Source organism: Mustela lutreola, chromosome 1 (genome assembly GCF_030435805.1).
Source record: "Mustela lutreola isolate mMusLut2 chromosome 1, mMusLut2.pri, whole genome shotgun sequence".
NCBI classification, from domain to species: domain Eukaryota; kingdom Metazoa; phylum Chordata; class Mammalia; order Carnivora; family Mustelidae; genus Mustela; species Mustela lutreola.
The window spans coordinates 110,497,702-110,519,145 of record NC_081290.1 but is presented as its reverse complement, the minus strand read 5'-3'; the positions used below and the strand labels follow the sequence as shown (position 1 = coordinate 110,519,145).

Genomic DNA, 21,444 nt, shown 5'->3' with positions numbered 1-21,444 from the left:
CTCAACTCTATGGTCAACTAATCTTTGACAAAGCAGGAAAGAGTATGCAATGGAAAAAAGACAGTCTTTTCAACAAACGGAGTTGGAGAAATAGAACAGCCACATTCAGAAGAATGAAATTGGGCCATTTCCTTACAACACACACAAAAATCAACTCCAAATGGATGAAGGACCTCAATGTGAGACAGGAGTCCATTAAAATCCTTGAGGAGAATACAGGCAGCAACCTCTTGTACCTCAGCCACAACAACTTCTTCCTGGAAACATCGCTGAAGGCAAGGGAAGCAAGGGCAAAGAACTATTGGGACTTCATCAAGATAAAAAGCTTCTGCACATCAGAGGAAACAGTCAACAAAACCAAAAGACAACTGACAGATGGGAGAAGATATTTGTAAACGATCTATCAGATAAAGGGCTAGTGTCCAAAATCCATAAAGAACTTATCAAACTCAACACCCAAAGAACAAACATTCCAATCAAGAAATGGGCAGAAGACATGAACAGACATTTCTGTAAAGAAGACATTCAAGTGGCCAACATACATATGAAGAAGTGCTCAACATCACTTGGGATCAGGGAAATACAGATCAAAACTACAGTGAGATACCACCTCATACCAGTCAGAATGGCTAAAATTAACCAGTCAGGAAACAACAGGTGTTGGCAAGGATGCAGAGAAAGGGGAACACTCCTACATTGTTGGTAGGAATGCAATGCAGCCACTCTGGAAAACAATGTGGAATTTCCTCAAAACGTTGAAAATAGAGATACCCTACAACCAAGCAATTGCACTACTGGGTATTTACCCCCAAAGATACAAACATAGTGGTCTGAAGGGCCACGTGCACCCAAATGTTTATAGCAGCAATGTCCACAATAGCCCAACTATGGAAAGAGCCTAGGTGTCCATCAACAGATGAATGGATAAAGAAGAGGTGGTATATATATATATACAATGGAATACTATGCAGTCATCAAGAAAAGAAATCTTGCCATTTGTAATGATGTGGACAGAACTAGAGGGCATTATGCTAAGTGAAATAAGTCAATCAGAGAAAGACAATCATCATATGACCTCACTGATATGAGAAATTTGAGAAACAAGGTAGAGGATCATAGGGGAAGTGAGGGAAAAATGAAATAAGACGTAACCAGGGGGTGTGGGTGTGAAGGATGGGGTGGCTGGGTGATGGACATTGGGGAGGGTATTCATCAGTCTTACACAATTCACAGCACTCCACATGGAGAGTGCTGTGAATTGTGTAAGACTGATGAATCACAGACCTGTACACCTGAAACAAATAATACATTATATGTTAATAAAAAATGGACTATTTATTGCACTGATATTTATTGAGTGATAGTATAGTGCTATCAACACTTATCTTTTGTGGGTTCTCATGCCCCTCTCTCCAAGAACACTGTACAACAGGATACATAAAGAAGTTGGGAATTAAGGTGAGTAGTTGTAAGTACAAAATGTTGGGAATATGGCATTCTTAGATTTATAGTTTTCGTTGTCTGCATGTGAGAGATTTAGGTTTCAGGTTTCAAAGTTTCAGGTTTAGAGTCATCTTCATATAGAAGGATAATTAATAGATCTCAGCACAATTTTGAACTTGGACACTTCAAATGTCTGTAGCCTTTGGAAGGTTATTCCCCCTCTCTGAACTTCACTTTCTTTTTCAAATGGAATTAATGCTATCTACCTTATATAGACTGGGTCTACTAATTGAATTAAAGTAAATAAAGTAGTCTTTATTTCTGAGAAGCGATATAGCTTAGTGGTTAAAAGCACGGGCTTTTGGTTGGAACTCAATCTTGCCTTGCTATCTGCTTTCTGTCTGCCCTTAAGTAACTCATTTCTGTCTGTCCTTAAGTAACTCTCCCTATGCTTTGGTTTTATATTTTAAAAAAATAAGGATGATAAAACAATAACTATTTTTAGTATTGTTTTGATAATTAAATGAATTCCTATATTTAAAGCATAAAAAGGCCTGGCATATCAAAAACATTATGTATCAAGTATTATTATTATCAAAAACATTATGTTATGTAAGTATCAATTATTATTATTATTATTATTATTGTCTTGTACAGTGTCTCTCCAAAAGTAAATACTTCATAACAACATATATAAAAATAAATTTTTATTCCTATAGTTAGGGAACTGTGAAACAGAGCAGGGAAAATTAGTCTTTAGTCTAGTGGTATGCAAAAACACTGAAAGTTCACTGGGTTATATTATTCCAGCAGGATAAATTAAAAGACAGATTATTTTCATGATCAGAAAATGAGAACAGAGTCAGGCAATCCCCACATCTTGCTGTCAGAAAATATAAATTTTTTCATCAATGTTCTCTTTTAAAAGCATGATTAAACAGAATATGTTTATACAATTCCAAGAAATATAATGCAACACAAGGAAAATAACATTAATTTGAGTAACACCTAGTACTTATTTACAATATAAAAAATACACATTTCAGGAAAAATATAATAAAATTAGAACAAAACAAAGTGGAAGTATGAACTCAATCATTTAAAAACTTTAAAAGGACATTTTAAATAACTATTAAGTTAAAGAAAATGTAAATATAAATGTTTTAGAAAAAATACAGAAGAACAAACCAACATTCATAGAATTAATCCCAGAGCGGCAGTCATAATCCAAAATGTTTTATGACTTAAAAAAGGAAAATAGGAAATTCCACTTAATATTCCTTTCACTTATTCCACAAGTGAATATCAAATGTCTTCAACATGCGAGGCACTGACTGTACTAGGGTCTAATGACAAAATTGCCAACTAACAAGACGAAATTCCAGGCCTTGTGAAATCTACAACCAATAATCTGATAATCATAAAATAAATGTAAAATCAGACAGTGATAAGAACTCTCAAGGAGAGGTACACAAAGACAAACAGAAGACGTGACTTAGTAAAGGCAATCAGAGGCTTCATCAAGGAAGTGATGATCTGAAGGAAGGACAGACCCTCGCTAGGCTACAATGAGAAGAAAAATGGAGGGACATAGTCTAGGCTCAGAGACCAACATACACAAAGGGCTGTAGCATGCTCTAGTCAATGAAAGACCAGTGGGCCTGGAGTGGCATAGAGGAAGGGAGGCACTATGAAAGGTGATGATATAGAAGTAAGTAACCAGGTTGAGAATTTCAGTCCTTGTGCTAAAAGTAATGAGAGACCATTGATGTTTATTAAAAAGAGAGGGAGAGATGATTCTCTGATTTGCCTTTTGGAAAAATTATTCATTACTATATTTGACATTAATGTTTTTATTATACAAACATTGAATATCATGTGTATTCTTACCTAACTACTAAATTAATGTATGTCACTCATTTCAACAGCAATTCTCTATTTTTGTTTATTGAAATAAGAATTAATCAGCAAGAGGTTTTCAGATTATAATTACCTTCCAGAAGCAAGGGAGATTCAAGTCTGCTGCTCAAAGGAGAAGGGGTTAGAGATGAAAATGGGCTAGTTGTGTACAAATAGACTACTGAGAGATTATAGCCTGGGAGAAGGAAACAGGGTCAAGCCATTAAGAACTACCAAATTCTTGGCCATGTATGGAGAAGGAACCTATATAAGTTAGGAAAAGAGAGCAAGTGGACAGATATGTCAGGAAGTAGTGTGTCAGGGAAACCAGGAGAAGAGCATACAAGAGAGTATACCAAGATTTCAACCCTCCTGAAAAGTCTAATAATAAGTAGACTAAAAACATTCTGCATATTGAGAGAAAAGAAGCACATTGATTAACTTGGTTGAAGTAAACTAAAATGATTATAAGCTAGACTGGAGGAAACTGATAAGAGACATAAAGAAGTACAGCACTAAGGAGAAACGTTTTCAACAACTAGCTGCAAAAGTAGAAATAGCCGAAGGTGAATGGAGGGTCTAGGAATATTGGTTATATTTTTTTTTAACAGAAGAGATTTGAAAGTATGTGTGTATACATTTATTTTAAAGATTTTATTTATTTATCTGACAGAGGGAAAGAGAGCACAAGCAGGGGAAGCAGGGAGGGAGAGGGAGAGGGAGAAGCAGGCTCCCCTCTGAGCAGGGAGCCCAACATGGGGCTCCATCCCAGGCTCCTGGGGTTATGACCTGAGCTGGAGGCTGATGTTTAACCAACTGAGCCAAACAAGTGGCCCAAGATTTGAAACTATTTAAAAGACAATGGGAATCACCCTGTAATTGAGAGTGGGATATCTGATAGTGAAATGGTCCACAAAATGCAGTAGGGATAAAATCCATAGCATAAGACATATGGAGGTTTCAGTGTCCGATGGAAAAAAATGAGTAATCTTCCATAGTACTAGTTGAAAGGATTATAAAATAAATCCAGATATACATAAATTTATAAATGAAATAAAATGTAATTGGGGGAAAACTCCATCTGACTCGTTTTGTTTGTTTTTCTCTATAGGTGGCTTCTAGTGTTCCTCTTACTCATGTTCCCATTAGGAATGACTAAGGAAATACATGAATACAGAAAACCTATTGAAATACAGGAATGGACATTTATCTTATGAAATTTTCAGATAATTACTGATAGATATAATAGTGATGGGAATGGATCGAAGGTTCATTTAGAGGTCCAATTCAAACCTCCTATCTCCCATTTTCAAACCAATTCCAAGAAAAAAATATTGACTTCTGGAAGCTGACATTGTGTCTTTCTTGATCTAGAAATGAAATACTAGAGTCAGAATAGTTTTGAGAGGTCCCAAGTTTCAATCCTGGCAGAGTATGTAGAACAAACTTAGCAATGAGCATGGCCAATTTTGTTTCTGACATTAGAGTTCAGACAAAGCCAAGATACTACTGCATTTGAATTTGGGAAGTGGAAGTAGAGTAGAGGTATCAGGCTCTATCCACAGCAGAGGAAATAAATAAAACTCTTCCTATGGCTATTCACCCCACCAATTCTCTCTATACCTTTCCTCAAAGGCTACTGGGTCTGAAGGTCTAAAAGTGAATGTCCATCTAAGAAAGATTTAGAGAGGTGGTATGGTACCAGATATTATAAAATAATACAAATCTTTGTATTTAAAGCAATGTGGCTCAAGTCCAAAAGCAGGTGATAAATTTTGTGGAAAAGTCGTTTACTAGGCTTAAAATAAACATAGGCATTTAGCATATGATAAAATTGGCATTTCAAATCAACAGGAAAAGGATGTACTCAAAGGTTATTGGTACCGGTATAATAAGATTTGTAAAAAGCAAATGACTATCATAAACATAAAAATATGAAATATCATATATTTACATTATGGGCTCATGCAAATTTAAATATTTAAATGTTTTTTTAAAGTGGAGAATTAAAATAAATAGAAGAAAAGACAAGTCATATCAGGTCTAGGATTTTATTTTTAGGCAATTATTCTGATTCTTCACAAATTGGTAACTGACATGATTCTCACTTTATTGTTTTATAGAATAAGAATGCCAATAAAGTCTTTCAAAATTTTTAGAAAAAACTTCTGATAATATTTTATAAATTATTCTCAATATAGAAAAAAAATAGAATGCTGCTATGGTCATTTTATAAAGTTAGCTACATGATTCTAAAACATGGCTACTGTTCACTATCAAAAAATAGGCACACTATCCAACTTCAAGGCTTACTATAAAGCTACAATAATCAAGATAATGTGATATTGATGAAAGAACAGATACAGAGATAGATGGAACAGAATAAAGAGCCCAGGAAAAAATCCACAGAAATATGCCAACTGATCTTTGACAGAGGAGCAAAGGCATTACCATGGTGCAGAGACAGCCTTTCCAATAAATGGTGCTTAAACAAATGGACATCCAAATGCCCAAAATGGATCTAAACACAGACTTTACACTCTTCACAAAAATTAACTAAAAATGGATCTTAGATTTCCGTGTAAAATGCAAAAATATAAAATTCTTAGACGATAACATAGGAGAAAACCCAGATAACTGTGGGTTTGGCAGTAAATTTTTAGATGCAACACCGAAGGCATGATCCATGAAAGAAATCATTGAAAAACTGGCCTCCATTAAAATGAAAACTTCTTTTCTGCTGAAGATACTGTCAAGAACATGAGAAGACAAGACATAGACTGGGAGGAAATATTTGCAAAAGATACAGCTGATGTGATATATATATATATATACAATGGAATACTATGCATCCATTAAAAAAAATGAAATCTTGTCATTTGTGACGACGTGGATGGTACTAGAGGATATTATGCTGAGTGAAATAAGTCAATCAGAGAAAGACAATTATCATATGATCTCCCTGATATGAGGAAGTTGAAAGGCAACGTCAGGGGTTTGGTGGGTAGGAAAGGATAAATGAAACAAGATGGGATCAGGAGGGAGACAAACCGTAAGAGACTCTTAATCTCACAAAACAAACTGAAGGTTGCCAGCGGGAGGTGGGTAGGGAGAGGGTGATGGGGTTATGGACATTGGGGAAGCTATGTGCTATGGTGAGTGCTGTGAAGTGTAAACCTGGCAATTCACAGACCGTACCCCTGGAGCTAATAATACATTATATGTTAATTTTTTTAAAAAGATACATCTGATAAAGAACTGTTATCCAAAACATATGAAGAGCTTTTCAAACTTGAACAGTGTGATTAAAAAATGGGCAAAAGATCTGGACAGACATCTCAGCAAAGAAGATATACAGATGGCAAATAAGCATGTGAAAAGATGCTTAACACCGTATGTCACTAGGGAATTGCAAATTAAAACAAGATGCCATTACATACCTACTCAAAGGACCAAAACTCAAAAAACGGACACCACCAAATGCTGGTAAGGATGTAGTGCAACAGGAACTCACTCACTGCTAGTGAGAATATAAAATAATACAGCCACTTGGAGAGAGTTTTGTGGTTTCTTACAAAATTAAACATATTCCTACCATGAAATCCACACTCCTTGGTATTTACTCAAATGCGTTGAAACCTTATGTCCACAAAAACCCTGCATACAGGTGTTTATAGCAGCTTTGTTTATAATTGTCAAAACTTGGAAACAGCAAAAATATCCTTCAGTAGGTGAATAAACAAACCGTGGTACATCTAGACAATGGGATATAATTCAGTGCTAAAAAGAATGAGCTATCAGGCCATTAAAAGCCATGGAGGAACCTTATATGCATATTACTAGCTGACAGAAGCCAAGCTTAAAAAACTGTATACTGTATGATTCCAACTATATGATACTGTGGAAAGACAAAACGATGGAGACAGTATAAAAGATAAGTGGTTACCAGGGGTTAGTGGGAAGTAGGGATGAATAAGCAGAAACAAAGGAATTTTTAGAGCAGTGAAACTGTTCTGCATGATACCATAATGTTGGCTACATATTCTTATGCAATTGTCCAAACCCAGAGAGTTACGGCATCGAGTGAACCCTAATGTGAACTACAAACTCTGGGTGATAATGATGTGTTGGGGTATGGTTCACTAATTGTAATAAATATACACTGTGATGGAGGGGTGTTGATAGTAGGGAGGCTGGGGTGGGGCAGGGAGTATAGGGGAACTCTCTGCATTTTCCACTCAATTTTGCTACGAACAGAAAACTACTCTAAAAAAAGTCTGTTAAAAATAAGTGGAATACATTGGGGGTGGGGGGATGCTGTGGTGAGTGCTGTGAAGTGTATAAACATGGCGAATCACAGACCTGTACCCCTGGGGCTAAAAATACATTATATGTTAAAAAAAATAAGTGGAGTGATTCTAAAATTCATCTGAAAAGATAGACAAGGAAAAATAGATTGGTAAGTTTTTAATAATGAAAATAATGAGAAAAAGCTTGCCCTGTAATAGATTAAATAATCTAAATAGCCATAATGATTAAAATAGGGATACACAGGTATGGTATTTGACAGACAAATTTTGGGGTGGAAAGAATTTTTATTAAACTCAAAGGTTGCCATGTCCTGTATGTTTCCATTCTAAACTCTAACTTGTCTAACATGATTAATTCCTCCCCTTAGAGTATTTTTAAATGTTATTTCATTTCATCTCTTTAATATAAGTTAAATAAAAAATAAGACATGTATGGCAAACTGTTCAAGAATGGATCTATATGTTATTATCACTGAAAATACGTACTTAGAAGCTGAGGATGGTAAACAACATAAAATAAATGGTTAAAAATCATGAATGCTATAAATTGTAGAAGGAGAATGATTAACAAGTATATGAAGAGACAGATTAGAGCCAGAAACAACTAAAAAGCTGAATCTAAATTAAACATTAAATCTTACACTCTGACATTTGAGAAATGGGGTGATGTTAACAGGAAGCTAGAGAGAAAAACAATCTAATGGCTCAAATAACCACATAGAACAGGTGACAATAACCAAAGAGCTAAACTCTAGCAGTTATTACAATGTTGGGTGAGAAAATGAAGGGATTGGATGACAGCACATAATCGTAAGTTCTTAACTATACACAAATATCTTCAAATTAACAACTTGCTTCTTCTTGAATCATAGGCTAGCAGAAGTAAAAAGACTGCCATTCTTGCCATATAGAAAGGAACACAGTTATTTAGTATTCCAAGCATTTGCTACCTGAAGCTAGAATGAATATGAGATGGCTCTTAAGTGTATTTGATCTGCATTGAAACCATGTTCAGACTGTAGCTTTCAGAATACAAAAGTATCTGAAACTACTTGTCTGCAGCCAAGAGTCACCTAATGTCCACTTAGACTTTCCCATTCTGTGTTCTGTGGTTTGCAAAACTGATTTAAAATTAATCTGAGCTAAAGGACAATTTATATATGCCATTTCATTGAAATTATGATGAATGTGTTTGAAATTTGAATTACAATTAATGTAATATCAATATAATGTTAAAATCTGTGTTTTCCTTCTCAAACTCATAATGAAATAAAAGTTAAAATGGCTATACTTAAATTTGCCATGTCGATAGTTTTCATGAAATTATAAATAATATGGTATATATTTATTATGTGAAGTAAAACACATTGCTTAGGACATTTTAGTCACAACGAGTCATTAGGGTACTTTTATGCTTATGTTTGGTAAAATAACTACTAAATCTTTTCTGGGGTCCTGAATAGCTATCCAAGTCACAGTGGGATATTAAAAACACAAAATGTGTTACACTGTTCCCTTCCAGTGAAGGATAAGAGAACAAAGACCTGATAACTTTTGCATAGTGATTAGAAGTATGTACTTGGAAGAAAGAATCAGCAAGTATTGGATCTAAGTCTACTGAATAGCTTCAAAAATCAATGTCCTGAAAGACTGAGGAACTATTATAGGTTAAAGGAGACAAACGAACACGGCAATTAAAGACAACAGATGACACTGAATGTAGAAAATTAGAATAAGGAATGTATCATAGATAATGGTATTGTAACAATATAAAATTTCCAGGATTTTATCATTGTTTTGTTGTTAATTTAGAAAATATCTTTGTTGTCAGAGGTACGTTCTGAAGCATTTAAAGACAAAAGATTGTGATATCTGGTAAATTCAAATGGTTAGACAAAATATAATTCCACAATTATAATAATGTATAAATGTACATGTACATATATGGATGACAGTGAGTGTGTAAGAGAGAAAAATAAAAAGACAGAGAAAGCAAAAATGATGAAATGTGCTGATTATTTGGAGTTGGAATTTTTTTCAAACTAAACATTGAAACAAAATTTAAACTCAAACCATGCTCTTTTTTATGACTTCAAGAGTTCAACTGTCCTTTTGGTCATATTCTGCTTACAATTCCTCTTCCCCAGGAATCAGAAGTCTTCTGTCCTCTACTCAATCTTACACCATTTGCCTCAAAAGATGCCTGTCTTAAAAAATGTCAACTTTGATGTTAGACAGTCTCAAATTTATCCTTCTCCCAAAGATTTGTAAAATCTCCATTATTGGGCTGGTTGGGTCCTCCCTCCTAACCATCGAGTTTATTCATATTAACTCCATCCAACACCCTTACAAGTCCTGCAGAGGAGTTTGTTCTTTCTATTGCCTGTCAATCTTGTTAAGTAGTATGGTCCTTTGATATTTTTTTCTTTCATATTAGAGAATGAGGATGAAAGCAACATTATGTTTCCTTTACTCAGCTTATTTGTGTGTGTGTGGGGGCGGGGGTGGTGATGAGAGGGAGAGGAAGGGAGGAGCCAGAGGGAGTAACAATGAGACAGACAGAGGGAGAGTACAAATGATATGCTATACAAATGCTATGCTATGATATGATATGATATACAAATGCTAACAAATGTAAATGATATGATATACAAATGCTAACAAATTGATATAAACAGTCATTCTACATTCTCACTATATAACACCATGGCAAAGCACCTAAAAACTGGAGAACAGAGGAACAGGTAACTGAATCACACATTAACAACAGAGGATTAGCTCCAGTTATTTATAGAAGGAAGCCTACTTCCTTGTCTTTTGTCAAGCCCCACCCCACACCACATCTACCCCACCTACTTGCATCTGTATATCTAATGTCTCTACCTTGAGCAGGGATCCCCATTTAGGAGATCAGCACTGCTCCCCCAAACCAGTATTTTCACAGCCTCTTTCTCTGCGTTATCTACTTATTAAATTTGCATGTCATGTCCTTTGTGTTGTATCTTGCTCTATTTCTTATCTAGCTTAGTGAAAGTCATTGTTGTTTTGTTCCTTAGTACTCAGAGCTAAGCCTGACACAGAAACCCAAGAGATTTTACTTTTGTTTGTTTTAAAATTCTGAGGACTTTGAGTCCTTATTCATTTCTGGAAAATTCTCAGCTGAGATTATTTGTGTATCTCTTCTCCATTTTTCCTTATTTCCTTTTTCTGGAACTAATATTAAACATGAGTTTAATCTTCTTAAATATTTTCAATATATTTAAGTAGATGTTTATTAAAGCATAGAGGAGAATACACAAATGTGTATAAAATAATGAATCTTCAAAAAGTGACCAATGCTGTACAAACAGCACCCAGGTCAAGAAATCAAACATTACCAGTCCGCCAGAATGCTCCTATATGCTCCCACCAATCATAATTCCCCATATCCGCTTCAGAGCCTGCAAGTCACAAGTACCCTGACTTCTGAAACATTTGATCATTTTTGCCTGATTTTAAACTTCACATAAATGGAATTGCATGAAAGATCCCCTTCTCTTTCTGGCTTCATTCATTAGACATGATGCTTGTGATGTGGATCAACGTGATTGTGTATAACATTTACTCTGATTCTTTCTTGCACTTTACTTGATAAATACATCAAAATATATTTTAACCCCTCGACTTCTGATAGCCATATACAGATTGTTTTCTGATTTTAGTAATGAAAAATAATGCTGCTATATGTATACATTCCTGTTAGTTATGTACCTAGAAGAGTAACTGCTAGATCATAAACTCTGTTTAGTGTTACGGAATCTCTCTACCAAACTGTTCCGAAATTCTATGAGTTTCATTTTTCATCGTGTCTTTTCCAAGACATGATTTTTTTCCCACTTTATCCATGCTAATGGGAATAAAGTAGTATAATATTGTACTTTTTAATTTGGTTATCATTTGTGATGAAATCAAGTACTTGTTCATCTGTTTATGACCATTTGGATGTCCTTTCTTTCTAAAAATGAGCCTGCTCAAGTCTTTTGTCCATATTAAATTGGGTTATCTCCCTCTTTCATGCATGTGTAAAAGGTCCTTTCTAGATGTTTGTATTGCAAGTATCTTCTCCCTTCTCTGTCACATGCTGTTTCATTCTTTTAGTGATGTCTTTCAATTAGTAGAAGTTCTAACCATTAATGCTATCCAATTTATCAGTTTTCATTATTAGCATTTTTAAGTCTTATTACAAAAGCATTTGACTAGCTCATGCTCATGAAGATACTATCTTATATCTTCTTTTCTAGAATCTTTTCATTCTTAGATCTATAATACATCTGAAATAGATCTTGTATGTGATGTGGGACAGAGTTAAGATTCTTTTTTCCCTATATGGGAAGCCAAGTGAATGGGCATTGTTTCCTGATAAGACTAACTTTTCCAGGGTGTCTGGGTGGCTCATGGGTTAAGCCTCTGCCTTTGGCTCAGGTCATGATCTCAGGGACCTGGGATCGAGCCCCACACTGGGCACTCTGCTCAGCAGGGTGACTGCTTCCACTCTCTCTCTGCCTGCCTCTCTGCCTACTTGTGATCTCTCTTTCTCTGTGTCAAATAAATAAATAAAATCTTAAAAAAAAAAAAGACCAACTTTCCCAGTGTACTACATTATCATAATGAAGAGTCTATTTATAAGATTTGCTCTTCTCTTTCATTTATTTCTTTATTTTTCACACTACCTTACCTATAGTAGATTTTATAAATATAAAACATACTGAAATGTAAATCCTTTAGCTATATTCTTATTCATAATTGCTTTGGCTATCGATTTCCATATACCTTTTGAGGTCAACTTGTTAGTTTCTACACACACAAACTACTGAGATTTTTAATTGGGATTAAATTGACTTTAAAGGTTAATTGGGAGAAAACTAACATGCTCAAAATATTTAGACTTCAATTTTCTAAACATATTTTTTTATTTATTTTAGTCATTCCCAATTTTTTCCAATAATTTTTATAGTTTTCTGTTTAGAGATCTTTTCCAGCTTTCATTAGATTTTTTAATGGTATCCTATATTTTTTGATGTCACCAAAATGGCAATTAAAAATTTTGTTTTCTCACCCTGTTGCTGGTATCTATAATTTATTTTTTTTTCCTAACTTTGCTAAATTATTTATTATGTGGCTTATATGTAGATTATTTTGGACCTTTAAAATGCATATCTGCAATTGATTGCAATTTTACTTCTTCTAATTATTTGTTCTCTTAATTTCTTTTTTTATTCTGTCCCTTATTGTATTGATGAAGACTTCCAGTACCAGGTTAAAAGGCAGTGGTTACAACAGTGGTTAAAGTTTGGGATCAGAACATACCACCCCAAAATATGTCACTTTGGCATATTAATTAGAAATAGCAAAAGCAGGCAGGCTCTCTGCCTTCCCTCTTTATACCTAAATTCAGTTTATAAATTTCTCAGAGAAAGGTACCCTCCGTGTTCCCAGGAAGAGAGGCACATCCTTACCATCAGTGATAGAAATGAATCTGTACAAACCTTGCTAAAATAACCTTATCTTCCATTAGATTTCTCAATATATTTCCTAGTCACTTTCCCACAATTTACTGCTCCTAGCCCAAAGCCCTTTTTCCTTTGTCTTGTCATATCTCCATGATATATCACTCTTTGTTAAAATGATATATAAGAATCTCTTCTTTGGGGTATTCATTTCCTTCCATGAAGCCTCCCCATGTCACATAGAAATATTAACATCAAATAAAATGTGTATGCTTTTTCTCCTATTAACACATCTTTCATCAGTTTAATTCACAGGCCCCAGCAAAAATATAAGAGGGTAGAGGAAAAGTCTTTCCTATACTTGCCTACTTGGGTCATTCCCAATCATAGATGGATAGCTTTCAACAGATCATCACGAAGTATGGCTTTTTAAAAATATATTCTTTATTTGATTAAGGAAGTTTACTTTTATCTCATGTTAAGAGTGTTTATAATAAATGGTCATGAATTTTATGAAATTGTTTTCTGAGTCTGTTGAGATGATCACATATTTTTTCACCTTTTTTCTATTTGCAAATGTGGCAAATTACAATTTTCATATTTTATTCTTGTTACTGTTGTTTTTCTGGAATTTTCTCTATTTTTAAAAATATTTTCCATCTCTTTATCTTTTTTGAACTGTATTCTTATTCCTCATATTCACTCATTGCCCCCTTCATTCCTCAGTTATGCCCAGCTATTACAATTTCTAATTTCTAATTTAAATGAATTTATGTATAGGTGGCTATATAAATTCCAGAATTTTATTAATGTTAATAAACACCTTATTTAAGCATAATTTTAGGTTTACAGAAAAGTTGCCAAGCAGTTCCTGTATACACCATGCCTACTTTTGTTCTATTGCTATTATCTTATAGTAACATATTTTTTTAAATTTTATTTTTTCAGTGTTCCAAGATTCATTGTTTATGCACCACACCCAGTGCTCCATGCAATACGTGCCCTCCTTAATACCTACCACCAGGCTCACTATTAACATATTTTTTACACTTAATAAACTGATAATTGATGGATTATTATTTACCAAAACTGCATTCCATTCAGCTTTTCTTAATTTTTACCTAATATCCCTTTTCTGTTCCAGAATCCCCTCTGGGATATCACATTCTATTTAGTTGTCATGTCTGTGTGACTTCACACTCCATTCCTTTTTGTCGTGAACACTACTCCATTACGTGGTTATATCAAGGCTTCTTTCTCCATTCACCTTCTGAATGAATCCTGGTTTCTTCCAAAATACGGCATTTATGAAGTTGCTATAAACATCTGTGTATAGTTTTTTGTGTGGACGTAGTTTCAAATCAGTTGAGTAAATGCCTAGGAGCGTGACTACTGAACTGTATGGTAAGACAAAGTCTAACTTTGTGAAGAACTGTCAAATTATCTTCCAAAGTAGCTATTCCATTCTGCAGTCCCACCAGGAGTAAATTTTGTTCCTGCCCATGTTGCTCCACACCCTCACCAGCATTTTGTATTCCCCAGTTGAAACTGTTGTTTTAACTTCAGTAATTTTAATAAGTATATGGAGGTATCTTATTGATGTTTAAATTCACATTTCCCTAATGATAAATACTATTAAGCATATTTTTATATGCTTATTTTCCCTGTCACCGTGCCTGGTATGTGTTACTACATAACAGCAGTAGTAAGTGGAAGGGGAACAGAATTATTTCAGAGAATATTCACAAGGAATAAATGTGTTATCACACAGGCAGCTATCAATAGTCATAAATGGTCTCATTTATGTCCGCTCTATACCTCTATAATAACTACAGCTCTCTTAACACCTGTACCCTTTTATTCTTTACTTTTCCTCTGTGCCTCAGTTTTCTTCAGCTGAAATAATGTTCCAGAATTGCATCAGGTGAGGTCCTGTCCCTGGGCAGGGCTCTGGGCATGTTTTACTCTCCTTACTAGGTTTCTAAAGGGATCTTTCTAGATCTTCACAAGAAGAACCCGGTGGAGAAGTAATTGGGGAGAAAGACCATGAAAGTGTAGGGTCCCCTTGAGCTGCATCCCCCAGGATTTTCTCACTCTAAGGCTAATCCATGCTCTGCCTCCAGCAATTTGTTGCACTTACTATGTAAAATAGTCCCCCCCCCCTTTATGGTTCCACTGACTTATTCTCCGGGTTAGTAAATCTCAGGGGCTGTATCTTTCCAGATATGCCTGTCCCTTCAGATTTTAGAGTGCTAGCTGTCCCTGCAACTTCCATTTTCAGATGCATCTAAGAAAAGCCATTGATTTCCACTATGTTCATGTTTTTCTTATTGTAAAGACAACAGTGATGATTACCATGCGCGACAAGTATTAAAGCTGAAACCAGAAGTCCATGGTTGTTTTAAGATCTTTAAGATCTTTGTGTATGTTTGCTTCCCAGATTTTCCTTCTGGTTTTTATTAAACCACATTATTCACGATTATTTTATAGTCTCTCAGCAGATTTTTTTTATCATATATTATTCTTGAGTTTTCTAATTCTACTGTTGTTCACATATGTTTATTCTCCCTCATAGTGATTTGTGATGTTATATTGTTAACTGATTTTTAGAGGTTAAGGAAGAAAAATCTGTTCAAACTGAAAATAATCCTACAGAAAAATTTTGTGTTTGCTTTTACAAGATTCTAGGTTTTTTGTTTTGTTTTGTTCTAAGATTTTATTTATTTATATTTGTGAGAGAGAGTGAGAGTGCACAAGGAGGGAGAGGGGCAGAGGGAGAGAGAGAGAAGCAGGCTCCCTTCTCAGCAGGGAGCCTAATGTGCCTGCTTGATCCCAGGACCCTGAGATCATGACCGGAGCTGAAGGCAGATGCTTAACCAATTGAGCCACCCAGGCCCCAAGAGTCTAGATTTTATAAGATATGAGATTTTAAAATGATTACTTATATCTATTTATTATTATACCAAAAGTTCACAAAAAGTGGGCCCACACCTATGCTTTAATGGGAGGCCTATGACTTATATCTCTCCTATTAAATACTCAGCTATACCCAACCTCCAGCCCCAAAGTCAGAGAGCCTATATCTGGGGCTGATATTTTCATGAGTTTATACAGCCATTCCTATTATGTAATTGATAGAAGTTGGGATTCATCTGCATCAGTTTAGCTTTGAAATATCTACTTGTTTCCTAATCATTGGGCGACACATTCCTTTATGGGATTTGTTTGCTGTTGCTCGGGCTGCTTGCTTGTTTTTATTTCTGTAGTAGGGGTCGCTGCTTATACAATGCAGAGGTTTCCCCAAGGCTATCGAAACCTTTCAAAGACATGTTTTGGGGCTGTAAAATATGCCACTGAGGTTAGTTCACATTTACTTCACCATTTATTTAATACATGCAATTTATATTGTTTTCAGTTTTTGTCTTTTAAGATAGATGATTAGACATAGAATTACTGAGCCAGAGAAAACCATATTTTGAATTTTTTAAAAGGCCTGAATCATACCGCTATCTTTTTCATCATCTACTTCTGTCATTGTGTATCTTTCCAAACAAAAATTTTTGCTAATTGTAGAGTCATCCAATTCTTTAAATGATTTTGCTTTGATTACTAGAATAGGAAAGTCTAAATTTTACCTTTACCCAATTGCACTTCTTTTTGGCTGGACTTTAATTAAATTGACCTAAGACAGATTAATAGGAGAAAACCATATACATTAATTTACCACAAGTTTTGCATGACATGGGAAACTTCATAAGAAGTGAAGACACCTGGGGCGCCTGGGTGGCTTAGTTGGTTAAAGTGTCTACCTTTGGCTCAGGTCATGATCCCAAGATCCTGGGATGAGTCGTGCATTGCTTGGTGGGGAGCCTGCATCTCTCTCTGCCTTCCCCCTCCCACTGGCTTGTGCCCACTCACTCCCTCTCAAATAAATAAAATCTTAAAAAAAAAAAAAAGTGATGACATTGAGAATGGAAGAACCTACAGGCTGTTACATTAGGTGGAACAGAGAGGCAATCATAGAAAAGTAACTAAAGTATGTGCAAACGCAAAAGGAAGCTAAGAATTCTTTTAATAAGGTCCATTTGGATAGTATTCTTTTAGTCTCAACTTCTTGTCCTTGATGATGAGATACTTGCCTTTTGGTATGGAGAGAATACTTTCACAAGGGAATTTCATCTGCTTTTATAAAATAGAAGGAAAGTTGGAGTGTTTTTCTTGTATCTGCCATTTTTCAAGTGCCTTTAACTCAGAATAGTCAAAATGCCAGAGTGGCATATTCTGGGATGGCATGTTCAGAACTCCTTCACATGTACTGGAAATCATTTTATATTTCTTTTAACTCTTAGTGGAGAGGTTAAGAGCATGTTCTCTTGATCTATACTTTCTAGATTTGGAACTAATCACTGATTCTTAATAGTTTTATGAATGGGGATAGGGACCTGGTTTCCTTTTCCATTGATGGGAAAGAGCAGTTCTTAGAAGATGACTAGGCACATAGTAAATGATCCATATCTGTTAGTCAGCTGTGGTATTTGCCAATATACTATTTTCCTATTTCTTTTTGAAGATTTTAAATGTGTGTGTTTACTTTTCATACAAAAGTTTTTACTTTTGAGATGGATGAGTCTATCACATTTATCTTTTGTAGGTTTTCCCACTGCTTTTATAGCTATATTTTTCACAGCCTCCTAGAGTTTAACAAAATCATCCAAAATGTATATAAACACCATTGGAAAATGTTAGAATAAAAATGAGCTACTTAAAATAAATAATAATGACTAAAAAAGGAAACCAGTGATCTTTTCTCATGTCCTTTCAAAAGACTGGATCATAGATTATTCAATGCCATAAATCATGCATTCAAGTGTGAAATAGGATTACCTATAAGTTGAGAAGTAGTTATAGAGTTTGTTAAAGATATTTGCAATAGACTTTTTAGCACCCATGCTGGTATAGTCAAAACCCACAAATGTGTGAAGAAAAAAAATAGTTAACATTTTAGTGACATTTTTTAAAAGTTCACAACATTCAAAAGAAATATTATAGCTGAGAAATGGAAAATGACTAAGTTATCTTCAGTATCTGAAAAAGGTCATAAGAATTGCATAGGCACTGAATTTAACCCCATCTTATGGGGAAGCCTTAACCAGATAGTGCTTTGACATTATTACAGATGGAAATTATAAGCCAGAGTCACTGAACATTCTCAAACTTTTCTACTATAATCATTTTTGGTTTTAACGACAACGATAAATTTTTCATTTTTAAAATTAAAATGTTAAAAAGTATATGATAAAAGTAATACAAAACATTGTAAGTTGTATAAAAGCACACAAATTCTTAATTACATATGGCTATCATCAAATACTCTTACTTCTTTTCTTCATATAGAAAAAAATAATTGCAAAAGCTTCATCATTCATCTACTAATGGCGATAGTAGAACAGAATCAATAGACAGACAATTCATTAAAAGAAGTTTTTTACTTTAAATTACATGTATAACAGGATTAAGAATTCATTTTACATTCACATAGTATTCATGTTATATGAACCATAAAGCATATTAATAATAAAGTGTTTTTAAAAATTTATTGAAAGGAGATCAGAGTGTTAACTCATTATATTAAAAATTGAATTGAAGGAAAAAATGAGAATGCTGGTAAAAAATTAAAATTAAATAAATGTTTATTTATTAATATGTTATTAATAATATATTTTATTTATTAACTTATTAGTTTAATTAATTTAATTTAAATAAAATAGAAATTAAAAATTACACTGGTAAAAGACGCAGGTTTAAAAATTTAGACTGTTTTGGTGACTTGGTCAGGAGATAAATGCAAACTCAGCATAGACAACTGCAAATTAGACTGTGATCAAGGAACACTGTCAGGGACTTTATACTGGATAAAAGACATCCCATGGTTTAAACAGGAATATGGCTGATGGAGTTTTTGAAACTGTCTTGTAATTTTTTTTTTAAGATAGAAATTTGTGTACTGTAGCACAAATCGATTCTCTATGTGGTAAGGAATTTATCTTGAATACTGCAGACTACAGAAAATAAGCATTAAGTTATCTCTGAAAGAAGAAAGTAAGGTGATAGGAAAAAGAGGTACTGGGTATTCAAATTATTTTACTACATATTCTCTTAAATATTAATCCTGTGATTAAATTCTACTTTAACAGCTTATCATTAAGGTCTTGTATAAATAATGTAATCTAAAAGAAAATGATAAATGTTTATAAAACTTTGAGAAATCAGTGCATAAAATATTTCTGTCAAATATTTTTTTTCTCACTAAATGATTTCTTTAAAAATTTGTGACAGTGAGAAGCACATGGCTGGCTCAGTAGATAGAACTGGCAATTCTTGATCTCAGGGTAGTGAGTTCGAACGCCACATTGGGCAGAATTTGCCTAAAAAAAATCTGTGACAGTGGCAAACTTGCCTATGTAGCTTTATTAATATTTGAAAGCAATAATGAAAAGTGATTTCTTTGGATTTTAAAAATTCATGTTTATGTATCACCAAATTTGTTTTGTTTTAATTATTCAAAGGTAAACACCTTCTTTTCTGATTGACCATCAGGAAAAAATGAAAAACTCCAGTGAACTCTGTCCTCTCTGGAATTGAGAATTTCATTGGATACATTGCTAAAATCGATGTCATCTAGAAGGGGAGTGCCTAAAAAAAATCAGTCTCTTCTTCTCCTTCTGCGCTTTTTTCCTCTCAAATACCTAAGTATACAACTACACTATAAACACTATATCAGGTTCAATGTCTGGAAACCTTGAACTTTTTAGAAGAAAGGATACTTAAAAGTGATAATAAGTAGTTCAAACCGTTTCTCTGGAAGTGGTCATTATAAACCTCATCCCTAGACTACTCATTTTTTTTCCTTTGCCCTATAAAGACTGTAGAGGAGCAAATCAATGCCCTCCTGGTCCAGCTGAATCCCATTTCCCTCTCCTTAGGTAGAGAAAGTTCTTCCACATGTGAAATAGCCTTGTGGTAATTTTGCCTAAGCAGTGGAATTGGGAAGTGAAGAAAAAGGTTTTTGAGGAAAGTATCCTATTTAGTCCAGCTACTTTCAGATTTCTCATAAGATAACTAAGCACCAGGTATCTCCTTCTCTCTTCCATCTGGCTTCTCTTTCCACACTGAAACAAAAGCTATATCAGAACCCAAACAAAACCACATATAATCAAAGTTTAGTACCTTCAAAACATTGTAGCATTCTGGCCAGGCAATTAAACTAGCTGCCACTTGTCTAGGAAACATAGGTCAGAAACACCCACACAGCTATAAGGGTTTGTTTTGTTTTGTTTTTTAAGGTTTTATTTATTTGTTAAAGAGAGAGAGAGCGAACGAGCACATAAGCAGGGAAAGGGTGACAGGGAGAAGCAGCTTCCCACTGAGCTAGAAGCCCAAAGTGGAACTCGTGACCTGAGCAGAAGGCAGACACTTAACTAACTGAGCCACTCAGGCATCCCTAGAAGCATTGTGTTTTTGTTTGTTTTTTAAATCAGGCAAACATACATGATTATGATGTTCAGGTAGCATTATTTAAAATCCACTTGCTTTTTGGCTTAACAGCCTGCTCAATTTTCTGTAATAACAATATAACATTTATAGAATTTCTTAAAAATGCATGTTAATGTAGGGAGGAACTGAGTTTCCACTAAAGAATTTGGATTTGGAGTCAATGTGATCATTTTGTCTTTTTTTGGAATAAAATGAGCCAAAACCTGAAATGATGTAATATTGAATCAAGATAGTCCATTACATCTGGAAGAGAATATGGAGAATTCATTGGAAACATGGCGTTGTCCAATTAGATACAGCAATGATGTATAGGAAGGAGTCAAATGTAACTCATAGAATGTTGCTATAATTCACCAACCCAGAGAGTACAGTGGGAGAGCAGAATCAGAGAGGAAGATGGGAGGTTTAGTTGTTGACATTTTGAGCCTAAGATGTCTAAGGGAGATCTAAGACAGTGAAGACAGTAGGCAGTTGTATATTTGATTCTACAATTCACAGGGTAGGAAAGGTAAAATTAGTTGTTTCTGACCCATGACTACAAAGAAGACAAAAAAAAAAAAAAAAAATTGAAAATAGAGACACAAGCCAAACCAAAGAATAAGCTTAAAGAGATAGAAAGGAAGTCTGGAGAAATGTTACATGAAGATATAGATACAGAAGGTACAGAAGCTAAAAACGCTGAGGCAGAGATCTTTATGGCAGGAAGGAGGAGGTCAGGGAGTGGAAAAGCCTAGAAACTGTTTTGTTATTAC

General features: G+C 34.5%; 1 protein-coding gene across 1 annotated transcript in view; it reads right to left on the bottom strand.

Annotated features, from left to right (window-relative positions):
- Nucleotides 1–21,444, bottom strand: part of STPG2 (sperm tail PG-rich repeat containing 2) — a 604,044-nt gene that overhangs the window by 8,244 nt on the left and 574,356 nt on the right. The gene's annotated exons all lie outside the window — the stretch shown is intronic.